Below are 18,586 nucleotides of genomic sequence, written 5' to 3'. Positions count from 1 at the left end.
TCTGTGAAATACCCAGACCACAGTACTCTATCATGGCAGCCCAAATAAAGAGGACTCTGTCCACCGATATGAAAAAGCCTGCACGTTGTTCTTAAATAAAACAAGGTGCAGAAAGGCAAGTGGTGGGCTGGCGTTGTGGCTCAGCAAGAGGCCCTGGGTTCGATCCTCAGCACCATATAAAAACAAAGGTATTGTGTCCAACTACAACTAAACAATAAATATTAAAAGAAAAAAAAAAGCAGGTGGTGAGGGGAACAGCTGTTGGGGACAATCATGACATCTTTGGCTATTCACAAAAAAAAAATTCTAGAAGGACACAAAATGGGTATTTTGCTTACAAATGAGGATTAGAATATAGAGTGAATGGCAAAAATAACAGGATAGCCATGAAAAAATTGTACCAGTGAAAAAATTGAAAACCCCCCTCTTTCAGTTAATGTACATGAATAAACAGCCACCTTTCCTGTCCAGGATTTCCCTTTGTTCCCTTCACCTCCAGGAAACGTAAGAGCTTAGTTTTCATTATGGGGGTTATGCCAGCTTCACTGTTTGGGTTGTTTACTGTTCCCTTTCTACGATTTTTTTTTGTTTCCTGATTTAATGGAGTTATTATGCATGTGCCAATTATTAAATCTACTGAACTCTTGGGAAACCACGAGGCTTCCAATTAAACTAATCTTAGAAGCTATCTGCCTTGCAGGGAATGGCACAGAGACTTCTTTGCCCACAGGAATTAATCAATTGCCATTTGGGGGGGAACAAGTCATGCAAATCATGATCACAATTTTTCCATTTTGAATATTTGGCAAGGATGGGAACCGGAATCTGTGTTTTCTCATTTGCACCTCTTTAGGAAGAGTTCTGTGGGAAGGAATTGGTATCTGCTTGCATTTATAATCACATTCTATCACACAGGGTTATGGTGGTTATACTGTTATCCAAACCATAGATATAGGTTCCATAGGTAGTTGGAAGATTCTCAGGCATAATTTTTGATTGAATTCAGGGGTGCCTAACCATGAGCCACATCTCCAGCCCTATTTTTTTAAAATTTTGAAACAGGGTCTAAGTTGCTCAGGATGTCACTAAGTTGCTGAGGCTGGCCTCAAATTGCAATCCTCCTGCCTCAGCCTTCTCAGTCACCAGGACTATAGGCAGGCACCTTCACTCCAGGTGACTGCTCACAATTTTACCCTAACATACACTTTAAACGCTAGTCCCCATCTCAATCTAATTTTTACTGTATCTGCAATACATATGCTTTTGTCATGCTTACATATTGTATTATGTGTATTTCTATATTTTTATATTATACAGGTTGAGCGTCCCTAATTCCAAAATCCAAAACCCCCAAATGTTCCAAGATCTGAAAAATTTGAGCACTGACATGATGCCTCATGTGGAGAATTCCACACCTAACCTCATGGGCACGGCAGGCAGAACACATTGTATGAATTACCTTCCGGCTACGGCATTCACTCTCACACGTGAGACAAATGATTAGGTTATGGGACCAGTAACCTCATCAGTGGGTTAATCCACTGATATGGATTAACTGTGGGCAGGTAGGGTGTGGCTAGAAGAGGTAGGCCCCTGGAGTGTGCCCCTGGGTTTAGACTTCGTCTGGTGAGTGGATCTCTGTTTCCTGGTCGTCATGCCCTGAGCTCCTTTCCTCCACCACGTCCTTCCTCCATGATGTGCTGCCTCACTCAGGCCCAGAGCAATGGAGCCAGCCGAGTATGGACTGAATCTCCAAAACCATGAGTCAAAATAAACTGCCTCCTCTATATTATTCATGGTCAGTTATATGGTCACAATGATACAAAGCTGGCTAAAACCATCCCCAAGATATCTCATTTCAAAATATTTGAAAATTCAGAACAATCCGAAATTCCAAACACTTCTGGTCCCAAGCATTTCAGATAAGGGATATTCAATCTATGTATAAAATGTAGTTACATATATATTTATCATATATATTTATGTATGTAAAATATATTATATATAAATCATATATATTTATAAATAAAATATTCATAAATAAAATTTACAAGTAAAATATATAATATATAAATCATATATATTTATAAATAAAATATTCATAAATAAAATTTATAAATAAAATATATATATATTATATATATATATATATATATATATATATATATATATATATAAAATAACTAAGAATGCTTTTTTTAAAAAAGGCAAGAGGGCCAATATCCTTGAGGAATTAACGTCCTACTGTGAACACAGAGCCTGTGAGCAGAGGAATTAACTTCTCAGACACTGACCCAGGCTCCCCTGCACACACACAGGGCCCACGAGGGCAGCCCTTGCTGGTAAGAGCCCCAGTGGATACCTTTGTCATGTTGGCAGCGAGCCCCTAAAGAATGGCAATCCACTTAGGGTACCTCAGGCAATAAAGGAATTATATGACACAAAAAGGGAGCCAGAATCTCCCTGAGATCCAGGAACACACCATGCCCTGTGACCATGGAGCTTGGAAATGAGGGTTGTAAGAATTCAAGATGGCACCAGGGCTCCAGCAGCAGGTGCTCCGGGGCTTTTCTCCAGCACAACAACTTCACCTTGACATGGCCACTCTCTAGTGTCAGCTCTCCTGTGTGCCTCTGTCCCTTCTCATGCTTTCAACCTTCTGTCTGTTCCTCTGCATCCTCATAACTCTGATTTTCTTATAGCCCCATGCAGCCATTCCTATTTTAGCTAGATTTTTCACTGTTGTGACCAAAACACCTGACAAGAACAACTTAAAGGAGGAAAAGTTTATTTGGGGGCTCAGGGTTTCAGAGGTCTCAGTCCATAGGCAGATGACTTCATTGCTCTGGGCCCAAAGTGAGACAGCACATCAGGGGGACAGGATCTAGCAGAGGAAAGCTACTCCCCTTTTGGCAGCAAAGTGGAGGGGACGACTGCAGGAAAAACAACCCTTCCAGAGCACACTCCCAGTGACACACATCCTCCATGCATCTACCTATTGTCACCACCCAGTCATTCAAATGAGGATGGGCCAATTAGGTTATGGCTCTCATAACCTACTCATTTTACCTCTGAATATTCTTTCATGAACAGGAACTTTTCATTAACAGTACGTCTCATATCCAAATCACAACATTCGGCTCCTGGCTCCCAAAAGTTCATGTCCATCTCACAATACAAAACTCATTTAGTTCCTCTCCAAGACCCGATAGTCTTATGAGCTTTAGCATTGTCCAAAAGTCCAACCCAAGTCAAAAGTCTCCTCTGAGACTCAAGGCAAACACCCAACTGTGAGCCCATGGAAAAATCAAAAGCAAGGCACATATGTAGGCACATATATCCAACATACAATGGCATAGAGTGAACATGCCCATTCCAAAAGAAGGAAAAGTGGCATGAAAGACAAAATGAGGCCAAAGCAAAATGGAAACCCAGGTGGGCAAATAGTCTGGTAACTCCAAATACAGCATCTGGGACACATGGCGGAGAAATATTTCCAAAGGACTTGGGCAGCCCATATGGCCTCTCTTGTAGCATTGCTCTCTCCACACCCAGTAGCTTTTCTTGGCAGGCAGTCCACAGTACTGGCATCTCTTAGTTTCTGGAGTCCCCCTTCCAGTTTTGACTTCACCTTTACAGGTTCATGTGGTGCCTTCTGAAAAGCAACCCACAGTGATTTCCTTTGAAATCTTGGTGGACACCTCCATGACCCCTTAACTTTAGTATCCTGCATTTCTGCAGAACCAGCACCACATGAATGACACCTACATCTGCTTCCAGCTCACACCATAGATAAGCTCCTAGAGATCATGGCGGCAGGGGCCTCTCAGTGCACCTGTGTATCTCCACATAGTGAAATAACTTCCCTAGCCCCCCCTATTCAAGCAGGATACCCATCATGACTCAAAGGAATTTTTACTTTTACACACTTGAGCTTATGATGAGTGTGATCTTGCCAAGCCTTGAGATGCCCTCAAGCCAACTTTACTAGTGTCTTTCTGTAAAGTACTTAGCATCTCTTTAGTGACTATAATCTCTTCAACAACAACCCCTTCCTCACACACCAGTTTTACCTTCACTTTTCTAGCCAAATTGCAAGTTTTTAAAAATCTTTCTGCTCCTGATTATCACAGTAAACTTGGCTAAAACCTGCTAGCAATATCTATACCACCTCCTGAGTGCTGTGCTGCCATGAAATCTCCTCCACCAGATTAAAGAGTCCATCAACATGTCTCAGGACATGGACACAATGTAGACAAATTTTCTTTGCCATAATATAACATGAGCAGCCTCTAGATCTGTTGCTAATAGTCTCCAATCCCCTCTGGACCCTCATGAGCCCAGTCTGCATTGATACTGGCATTCTGATCCTCTGAGCTCCCACCAGAACCACCCACTTAGCTCTACTTACAATATTCTAAATATTTTCTCAAAATTCTTCCTGCCAACCAGCTCTAAAGACTTCTGAACCACATGATCAGGCTAATCCCAACAACCCCACTTTCAGTACCTGTTTTAGTTAGCTTTCTCATCACTGTGATCAATACACCCAACAAGAACAACTTGGAAGAGGAAAGGTGTATTGGGGTTCACAGTTGCAGAGGTCTCCATCCATGGACAGAAGACTCCATTGCCCAGGGCCTGAGTGGAGATGGCACACCATGGGGAAGGGGCCCAGTTGGGGGGACGCTGCTCCCCTCCTGGCAGCAAAGCAGCAGTGAGGGCGGAAGTGGGAAGGGGTTGCAGGCAATGCAATCCTCCCAGAGCACACCCCCGTAGCCATCTCCCCCAGCCCTGCCCTGCCTGCCTACAGTTACCACTGCAGTCAAACAAGGACGAGCACATTACTTTACAGCTCTTGTAATCTAATCACCTCACCTCTGGATATCTCATTAACAGCAGTTTTGGGGGAAACCTCATGTCCAGACCATAACGACTCCCTTTCTCACACCTTCCAGTTCCTATGGACAGTGTGATTCTGTCTACATCTCCAAGGTCAAATTGCAGGAGGACTAGGAGAGGATTGATGCATCTCATGGACTGGAGCTCCCTGTGCCAAGCCAGGGTCTACCTTGATCCCTTCAGCTGTGGCAGCCTGGCTCAAAAATCCAAAATTAGCCACGTAATAACTAGGGGATCTCTCACTCTCTGCTTTCCCACCCTACGTGTGATAAACCTCAATTACACACTTAAAAAGAAGCACAGGACCATCTCTTAGAACCTCAAAGCCAGCAGGGTACAATCTGAAGGTCACCAAAATGTGGCCCGGGAGGCCTGTGAAGGAACTCAGCTTCAGGGGACTCAGGAGATGTGCCTTAGGGCAAAGGAAGGGGTCTCTTGGGAGGAAAGCCCCCTGCTTCAATCTCTTTCCACTCCATCTAGAAGGCTGAGGGCCACGCCGGCACCAGCCACAGGTGAACAAGATCACAGGCTCATGAGAGAAACTTCCAGTGGAAAAGTCAAGACAAGGTCATCTCAGAGTTTGGCCGAACTGCAAGGCCACTTAGCCCAGCTTCCGCTGTGTCCAGCTGAGAAGGAGAGGTGGAAGCCAGGCAGCGGCTACAACGCTGCCGAGAAGCAGTGTTGGCAAGCATCATGGCCAGGACGTGCAGAGAGGGGACGGAGGGAGAGGGTCTCCACAGGCCTCGGCCAGGCCTCAGACTTCCTCTTTCAGCAGAGAAGAAGCTGAGCCATGACTTCTGGTCCTGACCAGGGAGTCCACGAGGGGACCAGGGAAGGGGCACACTCGGTCTTGGGAAGGCGAAAGTGGTCAGCAGGAAATGGCTTCACCGCTCAGTCACCCACGCCTCCTGCTGGAGCGTGAGGTCAGCATCAGGGGTGATCAAAGCGTCTTAATTAGTCTGCATCGCTGGCAGGCTCCCCGTCTCCCTCTCTCACTAGGTATTTACGAGGCAGCTTCCTTGGGCCCTTCCACTTGGCTCGCTGCTCACCCCACGCCTTTCTTGTTTGTGTTCTTGGTTGGGTCAGGTCCCTTTTTATTCCTTTGATTTGTATAATGAGGGGAAAACACAATCATTTAGAGAACTCAGGTTTTAAAATAAAAGTCTGACATTCTAAACCCAAACTGGGCGAGAGAGTGCATTCATGTCTGAGCACCTGCTCTTCTCAAGAACGTAGGTTTGGGGGAAGAAAGGACACATTGTGGTACCTGAAGGGACACTCCTGGGTGTCGTTGCTGATGTCGGTGGCTGGGTGTTATTGCTAACTCTAGTTTAACAGGCAGAAACGGAGCAACTAACTACACCACTGTTAACACTTTCTTCTCAATAAGTGGGATGCCAAGATTCAAACCTGCCCAGCACCAAAGATAGGTATGGTGGTGCAGGCCTGTGATCCCAGAAACTTGGGAGGCTGAGACAGGAGGATCACATATTTGAGGCCAGCCTGGGCAACTTAGTGAGACCCTGTTTCAAAATAAAAATAAAAAGGGCTGAAGGGGCTGGGGTTGTGGCTCAGTGGTAGAGCACTTGCCTAGCACGTGTGAGGTCCTGGGTTCGATCCTCAGCACCGCATAAAAAATAAATAAATAAAATAAAGGTACTGTGTCCACCTACAACTAAAAAATATATATATTTAAATATAGAGAGGGGGCTGGAGATGTGGCTTGGAGGTAGGGGGCTTGCCTAGCATGTGCGAGGCCCTGGGCTTTGTTCCCTATACTGCTAAATAAATAAAAAATGTCCTCACTTGATCAGTGTTCTTCATGCCCTCCCTTCATTTAGGCCCCGGGCAAGATCATCTTTTTTTCTCTCTTAGAAATTCTCACTTTATTGCTAAGTAATCATAAGTCAGTTAAACTTAGATGAAGACAAGTATTCATCACAAGCTACTACACGTAGGACACATACGTAGAGGAGCAGAACTCACCTACCTGCCCACTAAGAGCTTGTCTCTGCAAAGAAGCAAGAAAAACAAAGATGGGGGAAATAAAAATATCTACACTGATTTACAAGCCACAGGCTGGAGTGCCAAAGGCTTCTAATTAGTTCCCAGCTGACTGCATCAATACTTATGGGCCTGCAAGTTCACAGAAGGGCTAAGGCCTGCAGTTGGCACTGGGCACCCCACCTGAGGGTCCAGCTACAGAATCTAGCCAGCCGGGGGCCACCGGGAGCTGGAGAACCAGAGAAAGGAGTGACAGGTGGTCACAGAGAGGAGCCACTTTCAGAGATTGATGCTGCCGCTCAGTCTGGCCCGAAGGCCACATCTCAGGTCTCAGGAAAGATCTGGAGTCAGGCTTCTGGGGTCTTGTCAGAATCACCCTGGGGGACCTGGGAAACGAGCATTCAGAAGCCCGGACTCTGCTCCCAGCCCGGGGACGTCTGTTTCCAGTCCACATGGCATATTATCGAAGATGCCAAATAAAATGTGGATCTAATTTGTTCCCTTAATCCACAAATTTGTTCAACAAAATTGCAAAATGCACTAAGTCCAATTTGGTTCCAACCCGGCTGTCAGGAGGACAATGGAGGGTGATGAAGAAGATGCCTTCCTGGGGCCGCGGAGCCCGTCTGGGTGACATTTCCAGGAGGAAACACCCTTGGCCTGCAGGGGTAAGACAGCAACAGGAGCTTCCTCCCTCAGCACCCAGGGCCCGGGCCACCGTGCGCTCTGACCCCAGAGTCTCTGTCCCCTCTGCCACATGGGCTACTTCATCCTTCCAGCAGCTGGGGTGGGAGGACAGGACGTCCAAGGCCCAGGACTGGGACCTCGCGGGGCCTTTCCTCCTTTGTTCCGACCGCCGAGCGGCGGGTTGGCACAGAGGCTCCAGCAGGGGTCTCCCCTGGTAGGCGACACAGGCCTCTGTTTTGTCACAGTGTCTATGATAAATATCTTTGTCATTCCTGTCACTGTCTGGCCGGCCAGAAGTGCTCTCAGCCACACTGCCTGACCACAGCTGGGCCTGACAAGTGGCCTCTGCCCTGCCTGGCGTGGCCATAAGGCAGAGGCGCCCCTCCTTCCTCAGAGCTGGGCCACGTGCCTGTCGGAAGAGGGGACACAAAGACTGAAAGGACAGGGCGCCAGCCTGGTCCTCGCCCTGCCCATCCCGTACCCCGCTTCTCTACCGTGTGACCTTGGAGCCCCATCCGGCTGGCCCGAAAGGCGGGTATGTCCCCATGTCCAGGCCCGCCGGGAGGCCGGGTGACGAGAGCCCTCCACTGAGCTCGGGCTCCCTTCTAAGAGCCTCCCAGGTGTCACCTATGTCATCGCCACAGCAGGCCCACTCCACAGTGCCTGTCAGTACCCTCATTGTGCCCGTGCACAACTTGGACGCGGTGCCTGCACAGGCCGGGGCACCCAGTCGGCCAGCGGCAAGTCAGGACCCAGACCCAGACGGGGGACACAGGGCCACGTGCTTGACCCCCACCCTGCGCTCCTTCCGGATTAAATGAGGTCATGCGCATGCAGAGCTGTGTAAACTGTGACACACTATATAAATGTCACTTGTTATGACTTCTCTCCTCCCGCCCTGGTCATTAAAGCCCGAGAGTCCTAATGAATCCACCGTTCAGATATTTTCCTAGGGCCCTGACAGGTCCCCAGCTCACACTTCCTCCCAGTCTGCCTCGACTCCAAGGCTACACCTAGAGGCCCCGCCAATGCCCTCTGCTCTAGGGCACGGCAGCATTGTCCCCAGGGTGTGGCTGGCCTGGAGCTCAACAGCTGGAGGAGTGGGAAGAGGTGAAGAGGGGCCGGCTGGGAATTCTGACAGTGAGACCTTCCCCTGCACGCAGGCATCCCCCACTCTAATGACCAGGAGGACCAGGGTCATGTGGGACAGAAAGAATGTTCTGGAACCTGGAATCAGTATGGCCTCCAATCTAGTGGGGTCCCAGTGTCGGAGGGCACCAGACAAAACCAGCTTCAGTGAGACCTGGACAAGAGCCTAGCGCCACGGGCACCGTGGGTGTCACATCGGGACCTGCCCACCAGGCTGGCTGCAGGGCACACAGGGAGGAATTGATAAGCTCTGTCACAAAGTGAATCCCACGGCCACACTCCCCAGACAGAGCTCAACAAGACGCCTGTGGCTTCCTGGCTCCTGCTCCATAAGACACTCCTCCACACCCTGTTTCCATTTTATTTTATATCAAAATATGTGCTCCTTAGCAAAATCCAGGAAAAAATATATTCTGCATATTTCTTTTTTTTTTCTATTTTTTTTTACTTGTCATCAGTGGAAATTTTCATTTTTCATTGTCTATTATTTTATTTTATTTTTTAACTTTTTTATTAGTTGCTCAAAACATTACAATGATCTTGATATATCATACATTTGATTCAAATGGGGTACGTAATCTTATTTTTCCACATGTACAGATTGCAGGATCACATTGGTTATACAGCCACGTTTATACATAGGGGTCATACTAGTGTCTGTTGTATTGTGCTGCCCTTCCTATCCCCCCTCCCCTCCCCTATTCTGCATATTTCATATCTCTTTATTATACACAAATTATACGTCAATAACATTAAGAACAATAAAATAACAGACCAACTCCATCATCCAAAATTTTCACTCCTATTAACCCAAGATAAAAGCATCTACTCCCTGCAAAAAAAAAAAAAAAAAAAAAATTGTATAAAAATATCCTTTGAAACTTGATTCATAAGCATCAAATGGACTAAATAATTAAAACAAAGAGATTGTTAATTTGGACTTTTTTTTCTTAATGTTTGTTGTTTACAATGGGCACAAAAAGACCCAGAAAGTTTGAAAGTAAAGAAATGGAAAAAAATATATAAAAACATTAAAAATAAATAGAAATAGATAATGATGACGATGATGATACATATTTTTAAAAGCAGGTAAATCTCTTCTAATACAAAATCAACTAGACATTAATACAGAAGTATTAACATACATAAAGAAGAACAATTCATGATCATGTAGGGATCAATTCAATCAGAATATGTAAGGATCCTAAATTAAAATGATCTTAATAGTGTGACATCAATCAGAGAGCTAAAAGGAGAAATAGCCACATCCACAGTCAAACTGAAATGTTTTGAAACAAGTCTCGCAGTAACTGATATCAAAAATAAATACGAAATTACCAAGGATGGAAAGGTTTAGATGGCACGAAGGGCAAATCTGATCAGATCCAGACCTGCACCATCCCAGACTTGCTGGGCAAAGGTGCCAGACAGATGAGCAGGGAAAGAACTGTGTTGTCCATCATGGATGGGAGTTCAACTATGCCACTGAATCAGGCTGTTTTCAAATGCAGAATACCTGTCCATCAAATGGCACCATGGAGAGAGTAAGAATGTAAAGGCAACAGGAGAAGATGTTTGCAGTACAGGCATCTTACAAAGAACTTGTACAGTAAACATGGAAAGAACACCTGTGAATCAATAAGAAAGAAACAGACGTCCCCCCACAAAATGGGCAAAAATTTGAACAGGCGGATCATAAAAGAGGGCAGGACGAACTGGTCCATTTGTTACTCAGGAAAAGCTAATTAAATCTACGCATTGCCACCTACAAGGAGCATGTCTAGGTTTCTAAAATGACAGCAAGTTTTGCAAGGACACAGAGCCCCTGCAGCTGACCTACACCTGTGCAGGGGTGTAAGTTGGGACTGTGGGCTGGCAAAGCTGGACAGACATGCTTTATGACCTTCAAACTCCTGTATCCTCTCAGAAACGCAGATACAGTGAGCCCTCTGTATCCAAGAGTTCCACATATTCAACCACATATTCAACCAACTATGGCTGGAAAATATCATATTCATGATGGATGATGCCAAAGTACTTTTGGGTGAAATCGTACGAATTCCCGCCAGCAGTACGTAAGAACTCTGTCCCAACCAACCCTCCGGCATACGGAGCACAATCACTTTCAGAGACGTTCTCTGGCTTTATCTTCGCTTGATTCCATGCAACCAGCCAGCTCCAGGGATTCAGACCCAACTCCCTCTCTGCTCCCTGCCTCCCTGCTCCAGGCAGTGGTAAAGGAGGGGGAAAGTGAGGAGCACTGTGCTGGGGGAGCCAGGAGCATGCAGCAGGGGACATGCCTGGTGCTCGGTTCCCTTCCTGAAAGCAACAGGGAGACCTAAAGACATGTGGCCTGGGGCAGGGGTCTGGGGCCTTGGTCTTAGCCCAGTCCTACCACTTCCTCATGGTGACCCTAGGTAAATCTCCTCTCTGGACATCCATTTCCTAACCTGCAAAACGGCATGGTCGATTAGTAAGTTTAAACTGGCTGTGACCACATTCGATTCTGTGGGTCTGTATCACACGGTTTTAAATGCTCTGGAAGGCGCATATGGGGACATTTATGTAGAGGTTGAGCATCTCAGTCACCAGAATTCTCCTTGGTAAGGAAAATATATGTGCTGGGGGCAAGGAGCCCCCATAGGCACCTGAACATGCAAAGACGGGACCCTCTGGAGGAGAAGAGAAGCAACTTTGCTCACGTCTTCAGAGAGGGGAGGAGGTGAAGGAAGGAGTAGTGAGGTAGCCCCAGGATGGCAGAGGCTGCGAGGCTGTGATGTGGCCGGCTCATGGGCCCACAATCATCAGTGACGACCCGCAGTTCATGGCAAGGGTGGGAACTGGCGAAGGGGCCAAGCTCCCTGCCCAGCCCTGAGCCCAGCTTAAGGTAGCTCATGGGAACACAGGGCAAAGGCACTCACCCAGCCCCTGAGGAGGATGGACAGGCTAAATAGATGTCCTCATCCAGGACTCGGGTCTAGTGGAACCCAACCTCCAGGGAACAGGAGAGCCGGAGGTGATAAAGCCATCACGTTTTCTCTGCTACCCACTGCCCTCAACCTTGGAGAGCAAAACCCGTCCCTCCCTCCTGCCTAGCTGGGACCCGAGTCTGCACCTGCTCACTGTCCGAGGATGCCCTCACATCGAGGCGGGCTGGCAGTGGGTGCTTTCAGAGCCCGAAATTGGCCCTCCCCACCCATCCCTTGGGCTTTGCACCCTGGAAACCATTTCCCCTCCCTTGATTGAAAACCAAGTTGAATTCATAATTTTACAATTTTTTAAAACTACCTAACTCCAAGTTGGGAAAAGGAGCTTTCGGTAACCCCTATTCAGTAGCTAAGAATTAGCAAGGAAAACACTGCTCCCCGCTCTCCCGTTGACGCCTCTGCCAGGGGCTCCAGGTACGCTGGATCCTGCTCGTGCGTCTTTGGGGAATTAGTCTCAGCAAACATATCCTCCTAGGCCATATGTGCTTCCTGTCCCCAGCAGGGCCCCTGCCACCCTCTCCATGCTAATTTTCTAAGTACAAACCCATCTCTCTCTCTTTTTTTTTTTTTTTTTTTGAAAAAAAGCTCCTCCCTGGTTGCTTTTTCTTTTTCTTCCAGAGAAACACATTAAAGTAAACAAACCTGAGATGTAAAATGAAAACAGGAGCCTCCGCAGCACCTGCAGGGTTTCACCCGCTCACATTACAAAGCCCCATCTGAAGTGGCCCAAGAACTGTTTCCATTACAAATAGCCAGTTCTCCCGAAAGCCAGGCAAAAGCCAAATTAGTCAGATTACATCAGGATACATTTTCCTGTAGCATAAGGGCTTTGGAAACACCTGCCTGACGTACTCAGACATTTGCGCAGGCGAGCCGGCCCTCTGTGGTTTCCAGGGCTCGTCAAAGTCTCAACAAAAAAATGGTGTTTGGGTTTTACTGACTCAAAGTGGTGGGATGCCTGTGTGGAATGTGAGTGGCTGCAGACTTTCTGGCAGCTCTGAGTCAACGAGGTTTAACCAGCTCTTGTCCTGGTGCCGAGAGGGTCCTGTGACTCGGGCAACCTGCAGCTGAACCTGCTCGCGGAGCAGGGAGAGAGGCAGAGGCCCTGCGGTCTGAGATCTCCAAGGGCCCAGCTGGAAATGTTAAAACCAGGGAGGCGAGCAGGGTCAACATCCAGGTGGGCAGGAGACCAACACCTCAGTGCAGCCGACATCCACGGGCAGGTGCTGCTGCGGTTAAGGCCCAGGAGACACCCCACGCCCTCTCTTTTTCCTGGAACCTAATTAACATTCTGTCCTTGATGACCTACCCTGATTTCGAGCTTATGACTTATTTTATTAGACTCGATAACCATGGGTCATTTGATTTTTCAAATGATCTGTGTGGCTGACAAAGTGCCCGGCCGAGTGGATGAAAATAGATGGCGGCGAATCCATTCTCCAGAATATGATGCGACCGGGACAGCGAGAGGAGAGAACGGCAGGACTCTGCAGAATGACTTCCAAGATGTATGGAGTGAAAGAATATCGAGTTGCAAAACAGCCCGGATGAGGGGATCCCATCTAAAAAGAGAGGGGAGCACGTCAAGGGCACAGACGCAGGAACACAGGGTCAGAAAGCTTGCAGGAAACAGGCTGCAGAAGGTGGCAAACTAGCCATAGTGACGACCTGGGGGTGGGCAGGGAACAGGAGGGGCGTCTGTGTTCTCTTTGGAGCATGTTTGAAAACACTTAGGATACATATGGAGTCCTGCGCAACCCACATACGGGGACACCACCGGGTGACAGTAACGGCAGGAGTGAGTATCGGGAGATGGTGTGTTCCAGCGTGTGATCCTCAGTTCTGAAGGTTGCAGAATCCCCAGCTCTGAGCACACAACCTTACCAGGTGCTGAGTCACTGGGTCTTCTTGCACCCTGTTTGTCCCAGCCAATGGCCACAGTGGGGAGCACACAGGGCAGGAAGGGTTTCTATCAGCGAGGACGACATTGGTGTAGCTCATAGAGCAGCAAGAAAGATGGGCTCTAGGCTGCACCAACCTGGATCTAGACCCTGACTGGAGAGCAACAGACCTCAGGACGCCCTCTGACCTCTGGAAGCCTAGAGAGAAGCTATTAATGTGGACGATTAAGACAGTCCAATCAAGGAAAAGCTAAGCACGGAGCCTGGCATGCGGTGGCCACTCTGAAAGGTGAGCCATTATCAGCCAGCGAGCGACACATGGAAAGCGTTTTCAGTTTACATGTATATGTTCTAAACAAGGACCTAAACAGAGTCCAGTTCACTGGATTTCACAGATGACCCTTTCTCCCTCAAATCAGGACACAGTTTTTGTCCACTGGCAGAATAGAAGCACACTGACGCCCACCTGTACCTGGATCAGGACTAGATTCTACCCACCAGTCCAGAGTGCAGACACGAGACTCCAGTCCTCAGCAGAGGCTTTCCAGAGGGTCCCCCAGTGGCCACCAGCAGGCAGCCAAGCCAAGGAGGTGCGGACCCAGCTCCAAAGCCCAGGGGAGCAGGGCACCTGCAGGAGGGCACAGAGGCCTTGGGGTCTATAGGGGGAGGGTGGGGAGGTGCTCACCAGCTGCAGACCTTGCAGGGCACGCCAGCTGTATTCAGAGGCCAGGGCTTAAGGGCAGGAAATGACTGACCTGGAGAGCAACCCGAGAGGATCCCAGAGGCTGCGTGCGCCCGGTCTGCCCAGCAGCAGGGCCACTGCGACTGCGCGAACTCCTCCGCAGACTCCGCGGTCCCATACATCACAGCCCAGGACGTCAGCACCGTCCCCCCCCCCCCCCCGTGGGGGTTTTATGGCTGGTGATGTAAGAAGGCAGAGAAAACACAGCTGGTCCTGCCTGCCGTTTACAGAGTGGCGCTGGGAGAACGTGTGTCTGTCCCCAGCCACCAGCCCTTTACGGCCGCTGCGCTGCCCCCGAGGGCTGAAGTCCCCGCCGCTCACACGGAAGGAAACACGTGGCGCAGACCCGCGAGACGTTTCTTTAATAAAAACAAGTCAAATGTAGAAAGTTTTTAAAGCACTGAAATGTTGAGGCCCCCCTCCCCTGCCCCCACCTTTGCCAACCTCAGGTGTCAGCCACCGCTGCAGATCCAAGCCGTCCACCCCCGCAGGTTCAGCCCCTCGAAGACTCAAGTGTTCAGGGGGGAAGGACTGTGTGTCCATTGAGCATGCACAGATTTTTTTTCTCCTGGTAATTATTCCCTAAACAATGTGGTGTAGGGACTGTTCACACAGCATCACCTCGTGTTCCATGTTGCAAGTCACCTAGAAGTGTCACCCAGGACACCTGAGTCTGCGTGTCAGTTCTGCGCAAATGCAGCACCCGTCTTAAGTACGGGACTTGAACGTCCCTGGATCTTGGTATCAGCGGGCCCTGCGGGGGTGCTGAGGGACCCCCCCTCTTACCTCCTACAGGTGGGAGACAGACTAGGATTCTGTAACCACCTCTGACTCTTCTAGGTTCCACCCAGCCAGTCCCCACCTGGTAGCCAGAGGGGACAAGTGGCTCTCCTGTGGAAACCCCTCCATCCTTCCCTGCGGCTCCGGGGTGCAAGCAGACTCCTCCACAGATGCTGTCCCTGTCATCGTCCCCACCGTGGTCACATTCTACATGGTCAGCCCAGGCACTGATTTAAGGATGTGGACCCATGGCTTCCAGGGGAAGGAGGGTGGTTCCCTCTAGCCTCTGTAAGTTTCTTTTCTTTTATTTGTTTTTTTAACTGATACATGGAAATACCAAAATGGTATGTGTCCCCGGGCGCCATGTAATGTTTTGATCGTCTGTACATTGTGTAATGTGTAAAGCAGGTGGAAAATACTTGTCTCTAAACATGTCTTTATGGTGAAAATCCCAAAGCCTCTCTGTCTCTTGGTGAGGTGTGCAGCACGTCATGGTGTGCACAGTCTCCCTGCTGCGGGCAGCACACCAGGATCTTGCTCTGTCCACTGTAACCAGTTCCCACTGGTCAACAGCCCCTGTCCCCTTCCCTGACTCTAGGAGCCAGCTGTGCCCTCTGTGAGGTGACGGCTCTGCAGGGCACGTCCCAGGGAGTCCTGTGGTCCTCGTCTTCCTGTGACTGACTCTTTGACTCCAAAGGATGACCCCCATCCCATCCCTGCTGCCACCAGTCACAGGGGTTCTGTGCATGGTCAAGTGTCCCTCCATTGTAAGTGACACGTGGTGTTCATCCGGTCATTTGGAGGACTCAGGTTGTTTTTCCGGTACTCGTAGTGATGAACAGTGCCGTGCCCACGTTTTTATCACAGATCCCATGGACAGATTGGTAGGCAGCCTGGTTGACGGCTTCTGTTTGGTTTTAATGCAGATATTTAGTTGCTGCTGCTGATTCACTAGCCCTGGAGCCTGCTAGCCTCAGCTTGCGCCTGGAGGAAGCTCTTCCAATGCGCACATTTTCTCCATAAGGCCTGGCACACCCTCCTGCCCTCGTGGTCCAAGATGGCCTTCCAGCAAACAATGAAGTCACCAAGAAAGGGCAAGTGACGTGACTCCTAAGTGACCTGGAGAAGACTCGAGGTCCCAGGGCAAGAGCTGGGGCGAGAGGGCAGAGGACTGGCACCCCACCAGCTCAGGTGACTCCGTGCTCCCTGCCCTCAAAAGTGCTGCCCAGACTCCAACAGGTAAATTTCAGAGAGTCAGTGAACTCACACAGGAGGAATCAGCAAACACTGAGGCTCAACCGTGTCACGTCCTCTGATACCCACAGGGACTGGCTCCAGGGCCCCTGCAGGCACCCAAGCCCAAGCCCCTCATGGACCATGGCGCAGGGCTTGCCTATAGCCAATGACATCCTGCTGTCACCCTTACATCATCTCCAGTGAACTGCAGATGACTCACACTGCCTTCCATGACCTAGATGCCACGTGAACCATCATCGTGTGTGACCCTGGGACTAACACCAGGAGAGCAGACTATGTGTCCACCAATGTGTGTCCAGCCAGTGTGACCACCACGGCCTGCCCAACGAATGAACACAGTACCCACAGTCAGTCCAGATGTCCCCTCCCATCGGCTGCAGGGACAGGTCCAGAGATTGTCCCCAGCACAGTCTACTGGAGGCCTCTCAGGATTTTCCTACAGGAACTAGGAGATTCTTAGATCTGGAGGATGCACTGAGGAAGATGTGACTCTGGGTCCGATGGCCCTGCTCCTTGCCATGTTGGTCCCCTGCCGCAGGGGACCAACCTGCCTCGGTTGCCTCTCACAATCAATAGAGTCCAGATGCCAAGGTTTGGGCATCGCTGGACTCTGCTGAAGCTCCTGTTGGGATTGGATTCCCAGTAAGATAGTGTTAAGCTGGCAGGACTGTGGACAGATCTTAAGAGGAACCAGCACCTTTCTACAGGAAGGGGCCCATCCTGGGAAGAGCCCTACAAGACAAGTCATCCCTGTGTCCTGTCTCTCCCCATGTCCCTCTTGCCCTTCCCCTATCTACTTGTGAGTTGAAGCATCATGAAGCCCTCACCAGATGTGTCCACTCAATCTGGGACTCTCCACAGTCCCCAAAACCATGAGCCAAGATAAACCTCCTTTCTTTCTAAATCACCCAGCCTCAGGTGTTCCGATGTGGCAACCTGAAACAGACCAGGACACAATCAGCACTGCCTCTGAGCCTCTGAGTTCTGGCCCCCACCCACCTTACCTTCGGCCACAGCATCCAGACGCCCAGACACCCAGACACAACAGCTCTGTGCTTCCACCTCCACTTGGTCTGTGCTGCTCTCTGAAAACTGCTTCCCTCGCTCCTCAGGGCACCCAGGCTGGGCTGCCTCTCCCTGAGGAGTTGCCGAGGCACCCGACCAACAGCTCTCAGCTGAGCCCAGGTTGAACTTGAGTCCCTGATCGCTGCAAGGGCAGAACCAGTTCATATGCCTGGTGTTGGGGCCTGGGGCACTGGGGGGGGGGGGTGCCCCTTGACAGGGTGGCAAACTGCTGAATTCTGGCGTAAAACCCAAATCCAGGTCTCGGAAGCCTCGCCCCTCCTGAGCTCAGTGAACCTGCACGATGAGGCCCGTATGGGAACACATCCCACCCGGACGAGGTCTGAGCCCAGAAAGCCTCCCCCACGCCTTCTGCCGAGCTCCATGTGACAGACATCTCACCGTCTCCCTTTGAGGAAGCTGAGTCTACAGAAGTGCTGCTGTCCTCGTCATGCGACTCGGTGACAAAACAGGACACAGAACGCTTCCCAGCTTCCAGGCCAGCCAGTTTTGGACTGGGATGAGAACCTGATGCTCCGGGAGCCCGTCGACCTCCCCTGGCATGGATGAGACTCCAGTGGACAGTGCCACCTGTTCAGGGGAGTCGCCATCCTGTGCATTGAGAGCTCGCTCCCAGAGGAAGGGACTCCTTCTGTTTACTGAGCCCGGGCAGGGGGTGCAGGCTCATCAGTGGGTACTCTACTGAACCTTTGTGACCTGTTTCCCTTGTGACCCTCCAGGCCCCTCTCATTCAACCCTTGCAACCAGGCGTGACCATCCTCCTCTTCCCGGGACGTCTCAGTAAACTCAGTGGCTCACCTTGCAGTCCTTAGTAGGCCAGGCTAAAGTGGTCAAGTGACCTGTGGCCTCATTGGCAAGGGCTAGCTGTGGCCTCCACTTTAAAAGACTAAATCACACGAAACAGCAGGGGCCTGCACTGTCTGTGTTACGGGATGGTCGCCCCTGGGAAGTGCTGGCTGGGAATCATTATTTTCAAAAGCCGCTGAGCCGCGTTATGTAAGAGGTGCTGGTTCATGCCTTAGGAGCAGACAGGGCGAAAATGACATTTAAGGGATTGCACAAGTTTTAAAACTAGTGACTCTACAAATAAACAG

Source organism: Callospermophilus lateralis, chromosome 5 (assembly GCF_048772815.1).
Source record: "Callospermophilus lateralis isolate mCalLat2 chromosome 5, mCalLat2.hap1, whole genome shotgun sequence".
Taxonomy (NCBI): Eukaryota; Metazoa; Chordata; class Mammalia; order Rodentia; family Sciuridae; genus Callospermophilus; species Callospermophilus lateralis.
The sequence above is the reverse complement of the archived record's forward strand: the minus strand, read 5'-3'. Positions refer to the sequence as shown.